Genomic DNA, 19,661 nt, shown 5'->3' on the forward strand with positions numbered 1-19,661 from the left:
CACTTATATTTATACACTGCCAGTCTTTGTTATTTCTGCTGTACTCATTTCTCAGTCTCCTAATTTTCCTGGTACACTCAAACTAGGAGTAGCCTGTAAGTTATCCTGCCACATGAAAGACACAAGTTTATTTTACAGATGCCTACTCTGAAAATGCCCAAAAAGTAGCGACCACAATAGGTTTGATAGGAAAGAAGTCTCATGAAAGCAGAATTTCTAGATGGGCTTGGTTGAGCACTGGGCTCTGTCACATTTGCAGGATTTGCACTTAGAAACAGTCTCAATGCACATATGTAATTTGAGGACAGATTCCAGGAAAATTCTGTATAGTTTTGGGGGTCAAATGCTACTCCACAACTCTGAGTACATCTATAAAATCTTCCAGCAGCAGTCCCCCCTCTTGTGCCAGCCAGGTGCTGGAAAGGGAATCAGATACAAACAGCTGCTATCTCACCAAACAGTTTTCATCTCACCTTCCATCCATTACCAGCTTTCCAGTCCAGTGTTTGTTCTCAGATATCCTGTCCACTACCAAGATAACCAAACCAAGGCAACCACTAAAAATATCACTTGGGATTCAAAAGAGAGTTTTAGGGCTGGGAGGTCTTTCTCTATCTATGAAAATGTACAGCAGCCATTAATTTATTTCTGGGTGCTTCAGAGGCATTAAGAAGTTAATTTTCATACAAATAAAGTATAATTAAAAAAATAAATTACTTAAGGCATATAGGAGCCTAAATATTAATAAATATCGACAGATGCCAGAAATCCTCTAATAATTTTGCACTTTCTCTTTACTTTTTCCTTTTGCTTGTGAGATTTTGCATTCTTACAGAGCAGACACATTACTTTACATTCAAATACTGGTGCAGCTACTACTACCTAAGGCTTGAGAGATTTATGAAAAATAACACAAGTGCAAAATAAAAGAGTACATTTGGATGCATATCAAATGAAAGCTGCATCACTCAATCAAACTGCTGGACAACAGATTCCAGTCTACAGACAAATGTAAAACAAAATAAAATTCCTCAGTCAGACCAACTTCTTCAGAAAAATACATTACACATTTCCCAGTTTCTAGACATGGGTAATGCAGTACTTTTCTCCTTGACCACAGCATGCCACAGAATTTGTTTTCTAAGCCAACATGTGTTAAAGCAGAAAAGAATAGCCATTCTTCTGAACTGCAATCAATAAAGAAGTAGGAATTTTGTATCAGTCAGCTGTATAACTGTATCAGTCAGCCTGTGTAACAATAAAAAACAGATATGTATCAATGTCAGGATCTCAGCACATCCCACTCTGCACACAAAACATCCTCGGTTCATACACACAAGTCACTGTTGCAGGATGCACACCCTGCTGCTTCCCAGTCACTTCACTTATTCTGACATCTAATTTTTACTGTGTAAATACCACAATCTGCCCAAATGAAAACCCCTCTGTGTCTGCCTTTTTGTTGTGCACAAGACACCAAAATAAAGAATCAAAGCAGTCCCACTCAAACCCAACGACTTCAAGCACTTGCTTTTTAGTCTTTATTAATCAAAACCACTGAAATAAAAATAATGGTATAGAGGAGAGCTTTGAATTGAATTCACAATTGGAGATCTGTACCAAAAGCCAGCCTTGTCTGAACACAGCTCTCACTAACACCTCTGGCAGTAAATGGCATTAAAGTAAAGTGCATTTACCATGCACTGGGGAGGAGCAGATACAAATCTGGGCACCCTGTGGTCATCACCTCGGGATTAACATTCCAGGGCATTGATCAAGCTGCCGTGTCTATTCCAACTTTTCTTCCACTTCTAGCTTTCTATGGCCAGCAATTTAAGACACTCAGCAATCTCAGAGCATCCCAAAGTCCCTGCTCAGCAATGTGCCTGACCCCGGAGGCAGACCCTGAGCCCGAGGCAGCGATAGCAGGCAGGGCTCTGCAGACCTGAACACCAAGCTTGTTCACATCCATCACACTGAGAATCACTTTCCACCTGCTCCTCCTGGCCTCCCACCCCTGCTGCTCCACTGTCTCACACAATTAAACCCCCACAAAACTCATCTTCAAATGCAGTGTTTTTCTTGTATTCCCCGACTTGGCCTTGTGTTTTTTTGAGCCAACCATGTACTGCTGAAATATTTATCTACTCCTACCACACATAAGCTGCTTGTAAGGGATTTTGTGTAAAGAATAAAATAGGATGTGGTTAGGCAGTAATATTAATTTGTTCTCTGATCACATATTTTTCCAAACTCCATGCTCCTGAAGAATCTCTTAGCTAACACCTAGTACACAACTCCATTTACTACTTTTTAAACTTTCCTCTCGCTCTTGGCAATAACATTTCCTTTGCTGCTGCTTTTTCCTCTGCTCAGACAGGCCATCTGCCATCCTGCTCTCCAAACTATTTGTCAGCTCCAAGCTCTGTAGGCACTGAAGGATATTATAGGTGTGAATTATGTTCATATTGTTCTTCCTGTATTTTGGGTTGAGGACAGTACTATGTTGTAATGAGACACTGACTGTAGAGAAAAAGCAAAAGCCCACAGCAGTTAGGACAGAAGGTACATGTTGTAAATTTTCAATGTGCACTTCCTATCCCTTAAAACAAACTTACTCAAATTCTCCCCTGGCAATCAACTTTAAATGGTTTTCAGTCCATGGAAATGTTAGGGAAAGGATTCCAAGCTATGCACATTAGGTTTTCTCCCTAAAACTGACCAATTTTCCTTAAGCAAAGCAGAAAAGCTTTCTCAGTGAAAAATGTGTAGATGATACTGAGATTAACCAAACTGGAGAATCTCTGGAGTCATTTTAGTGGAGTAATTCTAAGGATTGAAGCTCTGACAGGCAACCTGTCAGCCAATTAAGGGTTGTTGAAAGTAATGCACACTGTAAATATGAGCTGGTCTTACTAAAAAATTTGGTTGATGTCAGCACATAAGAATTTATATATAAAAGATCAAAATGGGAAGAACTCAGCCTGGTTGTTCCAAACCACTTGATTTAGGGTTATGACTGTAAGGAAGGGAAGATCAAACCTCTTTTAATACCTTTTTACTTTTGACAACTCTAAACATCTTTTATTTTAAGGTTTGAATAAGTGTCATGCTCATCTTAGTAAATCTCATTCTGACTTTAAGCTTCAGGAATTTTCATTTTCATGACAAACTCAGCTGGGAAGCTAAAACATACAGGAGACTTCCAGGTCTTATTCTGGGCAAGCAAAGGCTCAATTAGAATTCATTTTAGCAAGTCTCTTCAGTTGAGCAAAAACTAATTGCACAGTACATAGAAAAAACTTTAAAACAATGACAGTGATGAAAAAAAATTCACACACAAGCAATTTTTATTTTTTTTAATCTCATCCACCTTATCCATCTTGAAGGTGCTATGCATGTAGAAAGATCTGGATTTTGCATAACATAAGAATAACAGGTTAACTATTAAAATTCTGCTGAGTTTTAGAAAGATTTTATAAATACTGAGCACTATTGACCCTAACAATATTGATCTGCCCTAACAGATACTGAAAAGTTCCCCTTTTCTAAGGAACAGACAGACATCGTCTATGACTCTGAGTCTTCACCAGTTTGTCTTATTGGAGCTTCCTAAATAGTTAGGAGACTAAATCTTTTCTACATATCACCTTATCTAAATTTGGTTTTTGCTTATTTGCCATATTCTAATTAGCCTCTGATAGAGCAGGAAAATACATCTCACCCATTTAATGTATAGGAAAGTTAAAGTTATCTTTATTCTTAGATATGCAGGGTGGTGACAAATCAGGTGGAGCCTTTGCTGCTTTCACAACAATTTCTGGTAAGAGCTTTCTGACTAACACAGGGCTGAGGAAAGCAGAAGTCCTGCAGGGAGAAATAGGTTACCCTGAATGTTCCTTGAAAGGCACAGAAAACAAGAACCAACTGAAATAGGTCATGATCTCCCCAAGCAGATGCATCTCTATATTTAGCAACCACTATTATAGTTGTTGACACCTTAGGAAAGTGTCCTTATCACCACCCCAACTGGGCCCAACTTGTCATCTTCTACTTAAAAATCCATGGAGTAACATTGCCCCTCAGAATCACACAATCACAAAATAGTTTGGAAAAGACCTTCAAGATCGAGTCCAAGCACTAACCAAGTACTGTCACTGCTACACCGTGTCCCCAAGTGCCACCTCCAGGTGTCTTTTTAATACCTCCAGGGATGGTGAATCCACCACTTCCCTGGACAGACTGCTCCAATGCCTGACCACCCTTCTGGTGAAGAAACTTTTCCCAATATCCAACCTAAACCTGCCCTGTTGCAAGATGCTGTTTCCTCTTGTGCTGCCACTTCTTACTCGGAAGTAGAGACCAACCCCACCTGTCTACAGCCTCCTTTCAGGATGTTGTAGAGAGTGGTAAGGTCTCTCCTGAGCTCCCTTTTCTCCAGGCTTTAGTTGCCAATGGCTATAAAATGAATAATAAATTACTGAGAATGGCATTGGTAAGTAGCATTTTTACTTGGAGTAGTCCAGACATCTACACATATGGCTTAACCCCGTTTCTTCTGAAATAAGTAATCTTTTCTCCAGAAGGGTACAGATCATATTTTAAGGCTTTAAAAGCATTTCAGTCTTTGAATATTTACTGAACATTAAACAAATCCTGACCACAAGGGTTGCCTAAAATGTGGAGACTGATAAATGACTGACAGCAAATTAATATGGCATTAATAGGAGACCAAACTGTGAAAGACAGCCAGATCACACTGGGACACAAAGTCTTCACAGAAACAAAAATACCTTTTGCTTTTATATATATTAACATATATACATATTTATATTTACAACTGCTAATCTCCACAGACCAACGAGCTCCTTCAAAAGGACACTCTTCCCCACCAGTGCCCTGCATTGTCTGCCAGATGCAGCTGGAGCCATTCAGGGGCAGCTCCTCCATCAGCAGGAGCCGAGCCCCTACATTAGAGCTGCTCAGCTTCTAGAAAAAGTCTTTTCAGAAGAACTCATTAAATCCAGAGTTAAAATGTACTTGGTCATCTTATGAAGAAAACTGAAAATTTGTGATGAAAACTACAAATTAATGCAAATAATTCAGCTGGATGCTTCAAATCTGCTCAATATATTTTATTTGAGTATTTTTCTTGAGAAACTATACCCATCAGTAGTCTTTTCAAGATTGAGACCTAAGTCAGTATCTTACATTTTGTAAACTCTAGCACCTTCTATAACACAGATGAGCATTAAGGCAAAATTCTGTGTTGTGCTCTGTCTATAAGGTAGGGCTATACTGTAAAAAAACACATTTCACTACAGTAGAAATTTCAAGTTTACTGACTCACCACTAGAGCTAGCTGGGAAATAGCAGAAAAAGCTTAGTCTTTCTCTCCCAGGGAAAAAAATCCACAAGCACAAACCCAAAAAAAGACACTGAATGACCCACTCCATTTTCTTTGCTGTGACTAGGCATTCACCTGTAAGAGAGCAAAATCAGGTCAAGGACTTGAACCTGTGTTTCACCTGTCATGGGCTGGTATTCTGTTCTCTGTTAATTCTGGGGTTTTTTTTCCCTGTACCAGATAAGGTTCCTTCTGAAAATGAAAAAGCTTTAACAATCAAAGCACTGCTGAGACGCATAAAACCAGACTGTATTGAAAATGCAACCTTTTCTTCAAGAAAAATTCAGTTTTACTAAAAGCAAACAAAAAAAGAATCCAAGTTAAATTTAGATGCTGCTTTTCACAAACAGCCCACACAGTGGATATTTTCTCCTGATATGCATCAGGTATTAACCTCTCCCTGTATCTTCAGAGATAATTGGAGCCAACTCCTTTGGAAGCAAAATGAAATGTAGACAGCTGTTCATTGTAAACATTTAAAGAACATTTTGGATACTAAATTAAACTGCAAATTATATTTTTTATTCCATTATGGAACAAAAGTAAACATTTTAGATAAAGAAGAAAGAGAAGCCTAAATAAGACAGACCAGACAGCCCACAAAAACCTATTTGTGATTAAGACATTTCATCTGGAAGACTGGAAACAGAGGACTCAAATTCTGGTTTCAGAGAGGGAGTAAAGGCCACACAGAGTGACAGTGTGGGAAGGAATCACAGCAAAGCACATGGCGAATTTTGAGTGATAGCAAAGACTAGCAGAAAGAGAAGACTCACTGTAAGAAATAGAATTCAGATGCTGAAGAAAAAAGCCCCTCACAAATGGGGAGGGACATAAAGGAGATATGTTGGGATGAAAGGTAAAAGATTAAAAAAACAAACAAACTGGTATTTTTGCAGCATATGTAGAACACTCAAATCTCCTCTTGCTAACTCAGCTGAGGTGTTAAAGTGGCTGGGGAAGACGAGGTCAAAGATGAGAATTACTTGCAGAAAGGCAATGGGCAGTGACAGGCAGGGCTTTGGCTGTTACTTGTTCTGTGTTTCAGTAATGTTTTTTTTTGTATGACCATCCAGAGCTGGATTATCATGCCTGTTACTCAGGCTGTGTGCAGAAATCACAGAAGAAACTTTGTTTCCCAGGCCCCTTATTAACTTGTGACTGGTGACGGCAGCAAACATTTCTACTTTTTCTCTACAGCAAACAGGTACTTGCAGTGAGAGCAAAGGGTCAGGAGCCCTGAGAGCAGGGTGCTCCCTGAAAAGGCTGGAAATGAATCTGGTCCTCCAAACAGTCTCATCAAGAATTGCCTCTTTGGGTCTGCTCTTTGGTTTGCTTCTGGGACAATACTGATCTGGTTTGTCTTCAAGAAATTCCTGCCATGAGCACATTTATCACTGAAGAAAATGAATGCCATGGCTGGCAATTTTGACTCCCTAATGGTTGATACAAAACCTACTGGAAAACAGTAGTCATACATGGCATAAAAGGACCTCCCATGAGGACAATTCAGTCTTGAAGGGCTCATTAACAAAAGTTTACCAGTCCCAGTGAGATCAAGATTCTATCATTTGATCTTTCTGATCCAGGAAAAAATAGCTACATAAATTACTGGGTTTGCACAGTAAAGTTTTAACCAGAAGCGGCTATTCCCTGTTGCTAAATGTGTTTCATGTTAGGCCTAAGAAATGTGCTGGGAAATGCCTTCAGGACACTCAGTGCTATTTTTATTCTTAGCAAAATATTATAACTTTGATGTGGTAATCAAACTCACAGTAAGTAATATTGACCCATAATGTTTTCAGTAAGATTACCCTTCTCGTAGGCAGGTATGTGCATACATACATTGCCCTCACAGAATCTGTACAGCAACACAGAGCACTCACTACTTTAATTCTGAATGATTCTTACTCCTCGTCTTCCTTCATGAGCAGAGGTTGTTCAAATTAGCTGAACCAACACTGATAGAAGCTCTAAGTGAAGTGAAAAGTCTAACAAAAATAATTGCCTTAATAAGCATCCTTTTAGAGGAGTAAGGACTTAATGCAAAGAGTGACGATCAGCTAAGAGCACAGAGGCTCTTCTGAGGTATTCAATTTGGGAAGATGATCAGCACACTCAGCAGAAATCCTCTTGGAAGAAGCTTTTGCTCTCATGGATGACCCTTAATGGTTTTACTCTCAAGACAGGGAGTGTGTGTAGCACTGAACCTCAGATTTGTGCTTCTGCAATGCAGAGTTCGTCTTCCTGCTGGTCACTGCTTATAAAACAGGACAGGACAGGTTACAGCACGAGGAGCCCCACAGCTCCAGGATTTACCTGCCCCCACACTACTGCATTTTTTACTAGAATCATTTTAACTCAGAACCACCCATAGGAGATGGCAAAACATTCACACTTTGAATATGTCTGTGTTAAATCTAAGACATAGGATTGACTGCCAGTAAGAGAAATCCATCTCTTTCCTCCAGGTATCCTTATTAGCTCCTGCAACAGGCAATGACATCTTAAAGGAACCTATGCCATGCCATCTCAGCCAACCATGAAGAATTTAACATCAGAAGTGTGATGCAACATGAAATAGTATTGCTAAAGTAAGATCCTGTTGGACAACTGAGTAGCTAATCTACAAAGACAAGAATTCAACAAAATGAATGCTTTTCAGCTAAATGTTTTGGGTAATTCTCCCATATGTCATTTCATGATGGCCCATTTTTCCTTATACTTTTCTCCCTGAGCATGAAGAACTATGGTCAATGCACTGCTGAATTCTCCTCTTAGGAGATCCGAAAATGTGATCTGACAAGGCAGTGATTGACTGCACCTCATCCATCCAGGCAAAACCAGGGAGGTCCTTCCGAAGGACCACAGGAGATTGACAGCAACAGTAACGTATCGTCAGCAGAAGAGTACACAAGTCAGAAAAGTTAGTTAGTGAGGGTAACAGGAGAAATTAGGGGCTTCCAGGGTGTCACAGAACATAGACTTCAGCTGTATTTGTACTTGCAGCTTTCCAGACACAAAATGGGCAGCAGCAGATTGAGGAAATGACAATGTGTCTGTAAGAGGGCTAGGAGGAGTTGCTGTTTCAGAGGCTCATCACTTCAGAAGGTGCTTGCTTCGGGAGAGCCGCACCGCCTCGCAGGGAGGCCCCGGGATGTTCCCGGCTGGCGGAAGAGCGGGAACAGCGATTCCCATCGCAGTCCTTATGTAACACTGTAACCTCCATCCACAGCCATCTGCTGGGGCCCTTGCGTAACCAGCCGTGGCCCAGACTCCGCCATCAGATGGTAAACTTCCCTAAAATACACGTGCAAAAATCACTACACAAAAACCTAGAAGTTCTTTAAGTAGACACAAGTCCCACATTTCACAGATGAATGGCAGTTTGGAAAGGCAGCCTTCAAACTTCTCTGCATGAGGTGGCTTTCATTTCCTTTCTGATTTACAGCAACTATGGTTTACAGGAAGACATGCTGATGAAAACTCCTTGTTGGCTGGGATTTGTATTGCTAGAGATCCCATTTTCTTTCTTCCTTGGGATTTCTACTGACTCCATATAAAATGAATTGTTCAATTTCATTATTATCCTTCCACAAACATGCAAATTTTAAAGAAGAATGAAACAAGTGGTTTTGAGGTTTGTTTAGAGATTTTTTTCCCCCGCTGTCAAAGATACTGCGTTTGCCCGATTCCAGCCTCTTTGTAAGAATGTCTACACAGATGCAGCCTGCACAAGCTGAATTCCAGAAGACCATCTATGGCCTAAAAGCCATGGCAAAACCAGACATAACTGAATACTTCAAATAAAAAAGTTTTGAAAATAAAAAAAATGGTGAGTAATCAGATGGCAACACATTCTTGTCTTCCAGGAGAAGAGATGAACAGAGAAGAATAAGGAACAAATGCTCCTTTAAAATAATAAAAGGATTTTGGTCAAATTCATATTGAATTTTTCTATTTTTCAAAAAAACCTACCTTTTTAATGTTATTTTAACTAATTCCTAAATAAAGATCTATATGAATATAGCAAAGGCTGACAAGTAATTTAGAACTGAAATATTAAATGGAAATAAACTGTAACCCACCCACCAATATTTTCAGAAAGAAAGACAGAGGGTGTGGGGAGCAGTTGTGCAAACCCACTGGTGGTTTGTTTGGTTTTTTTTTCTAAAAGGACTGGTAATTCAAAGAAAGTAGAGAAAAAACACCTGTTATTGCACACAAAAGTAATGAAAGCAATTCAGCTTAATATTTGGCAACAGCTCTCACACGAGCACACTTTTTTTTCTGTTTTGACTTGAGAAGAGCAATACAAATTTAGCATGAACTCACAATACTCTCTTCCCCATCAGACAAATGAGGATTCCCAATATCCTTGTGATTTGCAAAACCTATGTTACAGTACGGACAGAGAAAAGAAGACATTTAAAATAATTACTCAAAAACATCTATACTGGATATTCCGTACAAATCACTGTTACCTTGTCCATAGAATCAAGTATTATAAGGGGTTTCCAATGAATTTAAATTTTGCTTTTGGGATTGTAAGAAATAACATTATCAAAACTGGCAGTGATTTTCTTTGCCCATGGCATTAGTGGCAAATTTGTGACTTCAATGAATCTCTTTGACTTTAATGTTTCAGGACATCCTGATAACAAACACATTCACACTTCCAGTTATCACTGGTGAACAATTCTACTGAATCTTTGTTAGCGTCGCTCTTCTGGTTTGGAACATTCCATTCCAGTTCTGCAGAATAAAGCCTAAGTTCTTATTTTAAGGAAAAGAAAACAAAACCAGAAACCAGAGATCAAGAAGTTTCATACTATTTACAGAAAGTCAAATTTTACAGCTTCCATCCCACTCGAAAACACATCATCTTTTGTTGATCATATGCCAAGGTCTCTACACACCTGATCCAAGAGGAGGGAAAATGTCCCCCATTGCCCCAGGGATATATTTTCTCTATTATTTTACCTTGCTGATGTTTCATACTCCTCAGCCTGTCTCTCATTTGAGGCATCTTTTCTCACCTAAAGTCATTGAAACTTCTGGAGAGAATGTGTTACTTTTCCTCTTTATTATAATTTTAATTAAGGCGATTCCTTCCTTTCAATCCATGAATTCATCAGGACTAATCCAGGTTAATTTGTGATGCATTTGAGCTGGAGGAACCCCGGTTATACACCTTTATAAAGAGACTGCAGTTGAGAGAAATGTCAGATCCACCAGAGAGAGGCTAACAGATCTTCTACTAACTTGTCATTTTTGGGGACTTCTATGGACTGTAGTCACCACATCTGTAGCTCTTAAACCCTATTTTTACAAGCCAATAAAATACCACCTTTTGATTATTTCATTTTTGCAAAAGCTTAATATCCTAGAGCAATATTAATATTTCTGTGAACACACAGGTAGTGTGGCACTCTGCCATTAGTTTGATAAGACAGCATAAAATAACAGCCACTGTAAAAGAAGACTGATCTACAACCTCTCCCTTCATATGCTTTATCTGAATAAAAAAGTTTTGAACAGATTAAATAATTAATGCAGAGAGGCTTAAAACCTTTTCTTTTTAAGACTAAGTTAAGCCTCAAAATTCAGACTTAGATCTAGATTTCAAAAGTTCTTTCTAAGATTAAATAAGTCCCATGTTAAATCTGTTTAAGAAGGACTTGTCCTCCACAAAACTCAAGATATCCACCTCTGGGTAGTCTCCCACTCCTAACTGCCCCTATTTCCATGCAACCTTTGAACTATTTCCAGCAGCAAAATCTTCTTTTCTCCTATGTCTTCTAGAAATCAAAAAAGGAGGAAAAAAGCAAATTCAGAAGGAACTTTGAAAAATTCAGAAAGGTTAAGTAGAATTAACAAAAAAATTATTCAGGCCCTAGAAAATCAGTCATTCAGTAAGGGGGACAAGTTCCATTTTATGTATTCAAATTATTTGAAAATACATTTTAGAGGTATCTCACAATGGTGATGCTTTTTGTCCTCTGTTTAATAAAAGTCCATTTGCAAAACACTTTTGTGGTGTTCAGGGCCGTAGCACAGACTTCAAAGCCAACTCTGCTTAAGGCAGGAGGCTGAACTTCCTGAGTTCTCCAGACTTCTCTTTCAACATGAATTATCCTATGACCTGACATATGCAAAACTAGATAGGCGGAATAAACAATAAAATGAAGTTCCTAAGATTTTTGGTGATTTTCTTGGTGGGCTTTTTTTTTATTTTTTTGAGTATGTTAGTGGGGGTCTTGGGGCTTTGAATACATTTTTGGAATGACATTTTTTCATTTCATTTAACCTAGCTATAGTTGTTTTTCTTATCTACAGCCCCAGTCTTCCAGAAGAGGGAGTTTGATCCCTTGCTACAGAAAGAGGTAATCTAAGAATGAGCAACTGCAGGTTCCAGATATGACACTTGCAGGTTTCTCTTTGATGAGATTCAAAGAGAAACATGTGTACCATGTTGTCACAGGTTAAAGTGTTACAAGACCACAGGCTGTAGCTCACTCAGTAGGAAGAAGACTTTTGACATTTGAAAAAGCCAGTTTAACAAACCTGAGGCACAGCAACATGGAAACCAAGTAGAAAGAAAGGAAAAAAAAAATCAAAGTTGAAACAAAGCATTTTAATGAAGCATAAAATTGACACATTTTGGCCTAAGTTTTGTCTGGAAGCTGCAAAGTCTTGAAATTCTCCAAGCAGGGATGCCAAACAAACCCTGCTTCCAGTGGCTGGTTCACACTGATCACACTGGCTTATGAGTGAAGTATCATCAGATTACAGGAGAAAGAAATTAGGTGGTGGGGTTGACTGCAACAGCAGGAACATGGCTTGCTGTTTAAGATTTCCGCCCACTTTTATTCTTCCAGGAGACAATGCATTTATTCTGCAAAAAGGATTGGATAACATTCCCAAAATTTGATAGGAGATCCCTCTTTATTCAAGCTTCTGAGTCAAATGGGACAAATTGAATGTTGATATGGTAAGTACAAAATTAATACCAAACATTATAAAATTAAAATACACATTTTGCATAGAAAAGTAGCTTTCAGTGCTAAGAACAATATGCTTGTAGGTGAAATGGAGCAATTTGGTAAAATGAGGTAATGGGATAAACTCCTTTTCAATGCCTTGTTCCCCACTTTGGAATATGTCCACAGAACAGTCAAAGCCTTAAAGGTTTTACTTTGCCTCAGAATAAAAGCAGATTAAAAGAAATATCTGCAGCCCACATGCAACTTACCTTTCAGGACTCATTGGGCCAGGCAGGTCTACTCCAGAACATTATAAGGGATAGTACAGGAGTACATTTCTACAAACTATGTCGTAAATAAGTTCCCAATCTTTATTTTCTCCAATGCCACATAGGGCTACAGAAAAATATCTTGTGCATAAAGTTGTATTAAGGTTGTACTTAAAATGCTGAAAATGTAAGTACTCTACCATTGCTGTTAGCTGTATTTATAGAGGAGTTAGACCAGACAAAGAAAGCTGAAGTAACGTTCTAAATATACTCCTGTCCCTGTTCTTTTTGCCCCATTATTACTTCATCCATATAAAGGAGAAGATGACTGAGAGAGTGTTCAGGGAGGTCTGCAGTGTTTACATGGCTTACAGGTTTCCTCCTCTAGAGGGGCCTGTGAGCCTGGGTGGCTTTGCCATGCAGCCTTTTCCCCTTCTTAATTTGTAAGGTTCCCAAGTGTCTGAGGCTCCCACGGTTTAGGCAAGTTTCTCTCATATACCAAGATTACCAAACTTCTCAAACTACTTGTGCTTGGATTTTTTTGGATTCCTTTTTAACAACTTTCTCTCATAGCCAGAAAACCTTGTTAAGAGTAGAGATATTAAGGGAAGTGGATGGAAGCTGTTCCTGTGATGCTTAAAGGTCCAGTCAAAGTCTGAGCCTGGAGTGTTTTGATATTGGTCTGTGTGTGCTGTACATTTATTTTTCTTACGACTTTAATCCTATCTTTGAGCTGAAGGAAGGTAACAGGTGGTAGATCTGACTGCAAAAAGCCATGGATGCCAATTCAGGAACTCTGAAACACCATCAGGTAGTTTCAGGAGCGTTTCCTGAAAACAGAATCTTAAATACCTTAACCAGTTAGTTGAATTAAACTACATGTACATGATCTGGCATGCATTAATCCATATTAAGTATTACATAATTTGTATTAATATCTGTGATATAAAGTCAAGACCTGCCTAACATATATCTAGAATGAGGTAAGAAGCTGGTGTTAGAAATATTGCAGAGCCATAACACACTATTTTTCATGATGCAAATAATATGCAGATAATAGCTATGCTGAACAAGCTTGGTTTGTTTTAGCAGGCTATTTAAAAAAAACATTGTAAGAAGAGAAGGACCAAAAAAATCAAGATGCTTTGGCCCATGTACATAATTAACAATTTTATAACAAAATCATTGCTATTTACCACATGACTGGTGCAGATTCACTTCCCAGCCATGGCAAGGGTGTATTCTGAAAATACAACCTGTGGTATCACAGGCAAGGTAAGACAAAAACATTGCTGCAGTATTTCATGCATGCAAACTTCAAATGAGTTAGCTGGTGTATCATCAGCAGCAAATTCCCTACCAGAGCACCCTAAGCAATCCCATAAAACTCAAATGAGCTGGACTTGTTCATAAAGCTTGACTGACACCAGCCAGTGCTGGCTACGTGCAGCCTGGACACAGGAGCTCTCATCTCATTTTTCAGTTTTTGGAAATTTAGTGTTGCATCTTAAAAATTGTTTCCTTCTGAAGCCACCTCCAAATTCACCTTTCAGCCATTCTCTTTCTAATCCAAACACACTCAACCACAAACCTAAGTTTTGGCAGTGTAAATCCAGAGCCTTTGAAGATGATAATACTGCGCTTGACAACTGTGTCAAATACTTTTTACACTCCTCAGGTTGTGCAAATAACAAACATTCCTGCCACTGAGTGCTACTTATCAGTGTGGTATTATTTTTTTTTCTCTCTCCAGAAGGAAGATAACTACATTACTGACTTAACTCCAGAATAAAAGGTTGTCACTGTCCAGCTGCAGCAGAAAGTTCAATTATCTTCTTTCCAGGCTCAACATCCTTAGAACAAGTGCATGTGCACACACATACACAGAGATACATCACATTATGCCAACACACAGAAATGGACCCAAACTGGACCTGTCTTTTTCTCTTTTGAAAACAGTCAAAGCTCAAAGAGAAGTTAAATTTCAAAACTGACTAGAAATGTACCTAACTCATGTTAACCTTCTTCATTCAAACCAGAAGAGAGGCTCCTCCTGGGCCATGGGTGTGTCCAGTGGATCCATGACAATGTCCAGTCAAAGCCCCCTCTCCTTACATACTCTAAATAACATAATTTTGAAAGAAAACCTCAATAATGTTTTTTAAAAAAGCTGATGTTTTCAGAAGGTGTAAAAAGGATGTTTCAGCAGAACTTGGCTCACTGAGTATGATCATTTGCCTGAAAAGTGCTCTGGAAACAATAAAGCCAGAACTCAACTGGAGTAAGCATCTCCTACTAAAGAGAAGACCAACACAAAGAAAGAAACAACAATACTGTCTGCACCATGGGGCTTTTGGTCTTGTTAGATGCAGCTTAATCTGGGAGCCTTTTTGGGACTTTGTGTTGGTTGTATCTGCCTGGATTTAACCTCTGCTCTCGAGAGAGTAAAGCCAGAGTCCCCTGTGAAAAACAGGTCAGACAGGTACCACCCTGTCCTGTTGCTGATCAACTGTCCTTTCCCAGACTTTTAGGATACAAGCTACATTTTTCTTTGACATATAGTGACACATGCACATAAAACTTGGCTGGGGTAAAAGCTGCCTGCTCACTACAAGCTCTGCACTTTACCATTAATGGTCAAGCTAAGGGGAAAATAAACCAAACACAAAAGCAAACTGTAATGGGAGCTCCACGACACAGAGAACTACAAAGCAACAGGTGCCCTTGGAAACAGGTTTTCACATGGAAAAGCACAAGAAAATAAATTAAAAAGCACAAAGACTAGGAAAACAAGCATTGTTCTTCAAAAAAACAAAAGAAAAGAAATCTAATTTTAAAGAGCACCCAAAACCAGAAGACTTAATATGTTACAGTTCCAGGTATATGAACAAAACCAAGAGACTGGATATGACCCTTTGTTGTACGTCACTTCATTTAAAAATGTAAAATAAGCATAATTAAATTGATTCACCTTCAAAAAACTCATCTTGGATAATATTTTTTGACATTTTATTGGTCAAGAAAATTTAGAAAGGGAAACAGTGGAGTAGGAGAAGATATATGCAATGTTTTTCTGACATGTACTGGCCTGTGTACTAGAAAGTTACTTTGTCTCCACATTATTACCCAAAAGTACACCTCTGTTATTTATTACTTGTGAAAATAGACAACAAATCACTTGTCAAAGTGAATAATAATTAACTTTCATGTAAACTGATATAAAGTATTTCCAAGGAGATTATAATCTCTTCAGTGCCACACAATGTGCATTTATTTCCTTTTGAAGGAACCACTTTGCACTCTGTACAGGGCTTCCTTTTATATTATTTTATTTGCAGTTGAGTCAAAAGTAGAGAAACACAAATGCTTTGGCTCTAAGCAGGGACAGTATTATTCCAAAGCCTAAGGAATCACGTCCCCTGCTGGACTGCCCCGCTGGAGCAGCACGTGTGTTAGAAGAGCAGAGTCTGGACGATGCGGTTTTATCCTGCCAAGGAGAGCATCGCTGTTGTTAGCACACAGCTGCAGTGCCCATGGCACGGACTGACTGACTACAGGCAAAGGGTCATCTCACATGGCAAGAGCAGCCTCCAGCACGGATTGAAAAGAGAAGAAAAACATTTGACGTACTTGGATCTGACAAGATTGAGTCGGTTTTCGGCAAAAATTGGTCACAGCGGACTCCTTGGTAGCCCTCTTTGCACCTGAGAAAAAGGGGATAAATGACAAACATACGCATGCGGTAGTAAAAGGTTAATTTTAAGGTACCAAATCCACCCTGCCAACACTGCAAGGGACTCGCATACCTACAATATGCAAGTTATTTCGGCTATAATGGGGGCATGGTTATTACAGGAACACGACAGAAGCAGGTAAAATACTTTGTATTTCGAAATAAAAGTTCCCCTCCATCCTTTTGATTATTTTAGAAACTATGAAAGTAAACATCGTTTTAGCATAACCATTATTTTAAATATCAATTCAGTGAAACAACCAAAGGAAAAAAACCTGTATAAAATACACGCATTTGCAAATAAAATTATCTCTTTAGGTAACATAGCACTTTATAAAGCTTCCATACCACACAAATCATGAGACAGACAACTTATCTTTGGCTGTCTGAAAAAGCAGGGAACAGTTAGGTAGCCATTAATTTTAATACCAGTTTATACTGTGCTTAAAAGACAAAATGATAAACATCATCAGGCATTGTTTGCAAGCAGGAAGTTTCAGATGCCTGTGAGATTAGATTTTAAAGCACATAAACCAGAATAGCCTCCTGCCTCAACAAATGAGAACTGGCTTTGACTGAGATGGTAATACTATCATTTATCTTGAAGCCTTACTTTGAAGAAATTCCATTTACTGCTTTTGAACTGTTCTCAGAAGTCTCATTTCAACTAAGTGTATCAGAATCAGATCTTTAATTATTTATTCGTCAAGCAGTTTTTCAGAGGAAAGTGATGGACACTTTAATTATAAATGATAGCAACAGGGATTCCTTATCTCCCAAAGCTCTTGCACATCACATAAGCAATATGCTCAAATCAGCATCACCACCTTTCATTAGGGTTGACAACTGCAGCTTGAGTGATATGATAATGTCAGGAGAAGAAGTTATCTGCTCCTTCACAATGTTTTTACTCAGGCTTCCTCTAAATGTTGCCTTTTAATATGCTTTTGGTTTAATAAATTAATGGTTCAATGAGAAGTGCATCTCACCAGCATTGACTCAGGGATCAGCAAGAACATTAGTGAGAAAATATGTAAATTATGTTTCCATCAGACCTAAAAACGTAGTAAAATTCTACAGTAAGAAAAAGATTCAAAATCCCCATACATAATAATGTTTCAAAACCTCCCTTTTGGCCTTTATCCCTGATGGATATGATGGATATGAGGTACTACTTCAGCTTCCTCCCAGTACTCGCCTATCTAGAAAATAACTGACTTGAAAAAACTGCTCAGGTTTTATTTCATTCAGATCCCACGACAGTGGTCATAAGTTATTGGTCAAGGAAAAAATATTCTATTAACTAAAACTGTCCACTAGTCAGAAAAACTAAAGTAGTCCACATAGACACTGCTACATGCATCTTTTGCCTCTGATTATGAAACATCAGAAGCTGCCTCACATCAAAAAGAAACTCTTCTCCACGGTCTTGAGAGGAGTTGACAGACCTCATACCAAAGCTTAAGTATAACTTACGCTGGTGGGGATTCTTGCCTTTCTGTGAGCATTTTTTAATATCTTTTTGACAAACATTTGCACCTGTCTTGGCTATAAATACCATATTACAGACTTAAAACCCTCTATCCCAAACTGCTTGTCTTAAAAACATGTGAGGAGAGTCACAGATTGGTACCTCCTGGAAGAGCTGTGCCAAGTGCTCATCAGTGTGCAGACATTTTCACTTACCTGTACCTCTAACAAACATGCCACAAGGGGAATGTGTTTCTTTCAAAATTTAGTACAGAGGTGGATGATATATCAAAGAATAATCTTGTAACACCATACCCTTATGCTCAGGTAATACCTACTATGGTGAGGCTGCACCTTGAATCCTGGGTCCAGTTCTGTGGCCCTCAATACAAGAGGGACATTGAGGTGCTGGATCAAGTCCAGACAAGGGCAATGGAGCTGGTGAAGGGAGTGGAGCACAAATGAGGAGTGGCTGAGGGAACTGGGGTGGTTCACCCAGAGAAAAGGAGGCTCAGGAAAGACCTTACTGCTCCCTGCAAGTCCCTGAAAGGAACATGTAGTGAGGTGGGGGTTGGTCTCTTCTCCCAGGTAAGCAGTGGCAGGATGAGAGGGAATAGCCTCAAACTGCAGCAGGGTTTAGATCAGGTATTAGGAAAAAATTCTTCACTGAAATGGTGGTCAGACATTGGAACAGGCTGTGTGGGAAGTGGGGGAATCAGCATCCCTGGAGGTATTTAGAAGCTGTGTAGATGTGGTGCTGAGGGACGTGGTTTAGACATGGGTTTAGGTTAACAGCTGGACTTACTGATCCTAGAGGGCTTTTTCATATCAGTTATTCTATGACTTGATGGCCAAACATAGCTTGGTTTTTTTAAACTGCATTGTTTCTCAGCAGAGATAAAATTAAAGTCTTCTGGTTCCCTTAACAAATTCCTTTTAAAAATCTAATAATAGCAATAACTGCTCTGCCATCATGACACCCGAGTTCAAACTTTTGCATGTTAAGTCATTAAGCTTTGCAGAATATACATTTGACAGTTATAATGCTACAATAGGATGAAAGTTGATCATGTTGTGGCATCCCATAATCTTACCTAAAGCATCTGCCATGTGTCCTAAATAGGCAGATGTGATATGCACACATGCTGCTCATTGGTATCACACCTCTACGGAAGAAAGCACAATAACCCACTGCAGAAAACCCTATTAAAGCAGCACTGTTGTGACACATACAGAAGTTCTGGAAAGTCCAAATGAGGTCACTCAATATCACCATATGCAGTGTGAATGATCAAATACATACTTATGGATGCATTAAAAAAGCCATGAGTTATCAGAGAAACCTTGAGAAATGCTTAGGTGCAGCTCATGGTTTCAGAAATGATCACTTGATTCTGAAACAAACAAATGCTTATTAGAGATACCATAAAAAAAATATAGAAAAAGAAAAAACCACCTAGATAAGATATTGCTTATAGTGAAGCAAAAGCTCTGATCTGTGTGTGGGACCCCTGCAGCAAAGGCTGGAAAGGACAGCCTAATATCCCATGTGCACACCATGGCAAAGGGGTCTAAAAATGGTGTTAATTGCAGCCTCTGCAAAATAAATATGAAAAGGGAATTCTCTATTTTGCATTCAGATTTTCACCCAAATGAGTGTGTCTGTCTAGGCTCTAGACCAGAAATTTCAACAGGATTGTATCGTATAAGTGGAATTATTTAAACCCTTCTGATTAAACGGTATGAAAAGAGAAACACAGGTAAAGCTAATCTGCAGCTGCTAAAATGCTTGCAAA

General features: G+C 38.9%; 1 protein-coding gene across 1 annotated transcript in view; it reads right to left on the reverse strand.

The window, feature by feature from the left end:
* LOC102112051 (pro-neuregulin-3, membrane-bound isoform) overlaps positions 1–19,661 on the reverse strand; it is a 340,969-nt gene that overhangs the window by 79,725 nt on the left and 241,583 nt on the right. The window contains exon 3 of the mRNA XM_005520469.2: positions 16,293–16,366. The gene's annotated coding sequence lies outside the window, so the exon portion shown is untranslated. The remainder of the gene's footprint in view (positions 1–16,292; positions 16,367–19,661) is intronic.

This window comes from Pseudopodoces humilis, chromosome 9, assembly GCF_049639895.1.
Source record: "Pseudopodoces humilis isolate 2021_Gansu_Grassland_sample_001 chromosome 9, ASM4963989v1, whole genome shotgun sequence".
In the NCBI taxonomy this organism is placed as follows: Eukaryota; Metazoa; Chordata; class Aves; order Passeriformes; family Paridae; genus Pseudopodoces; species Pseudopodoces humilis.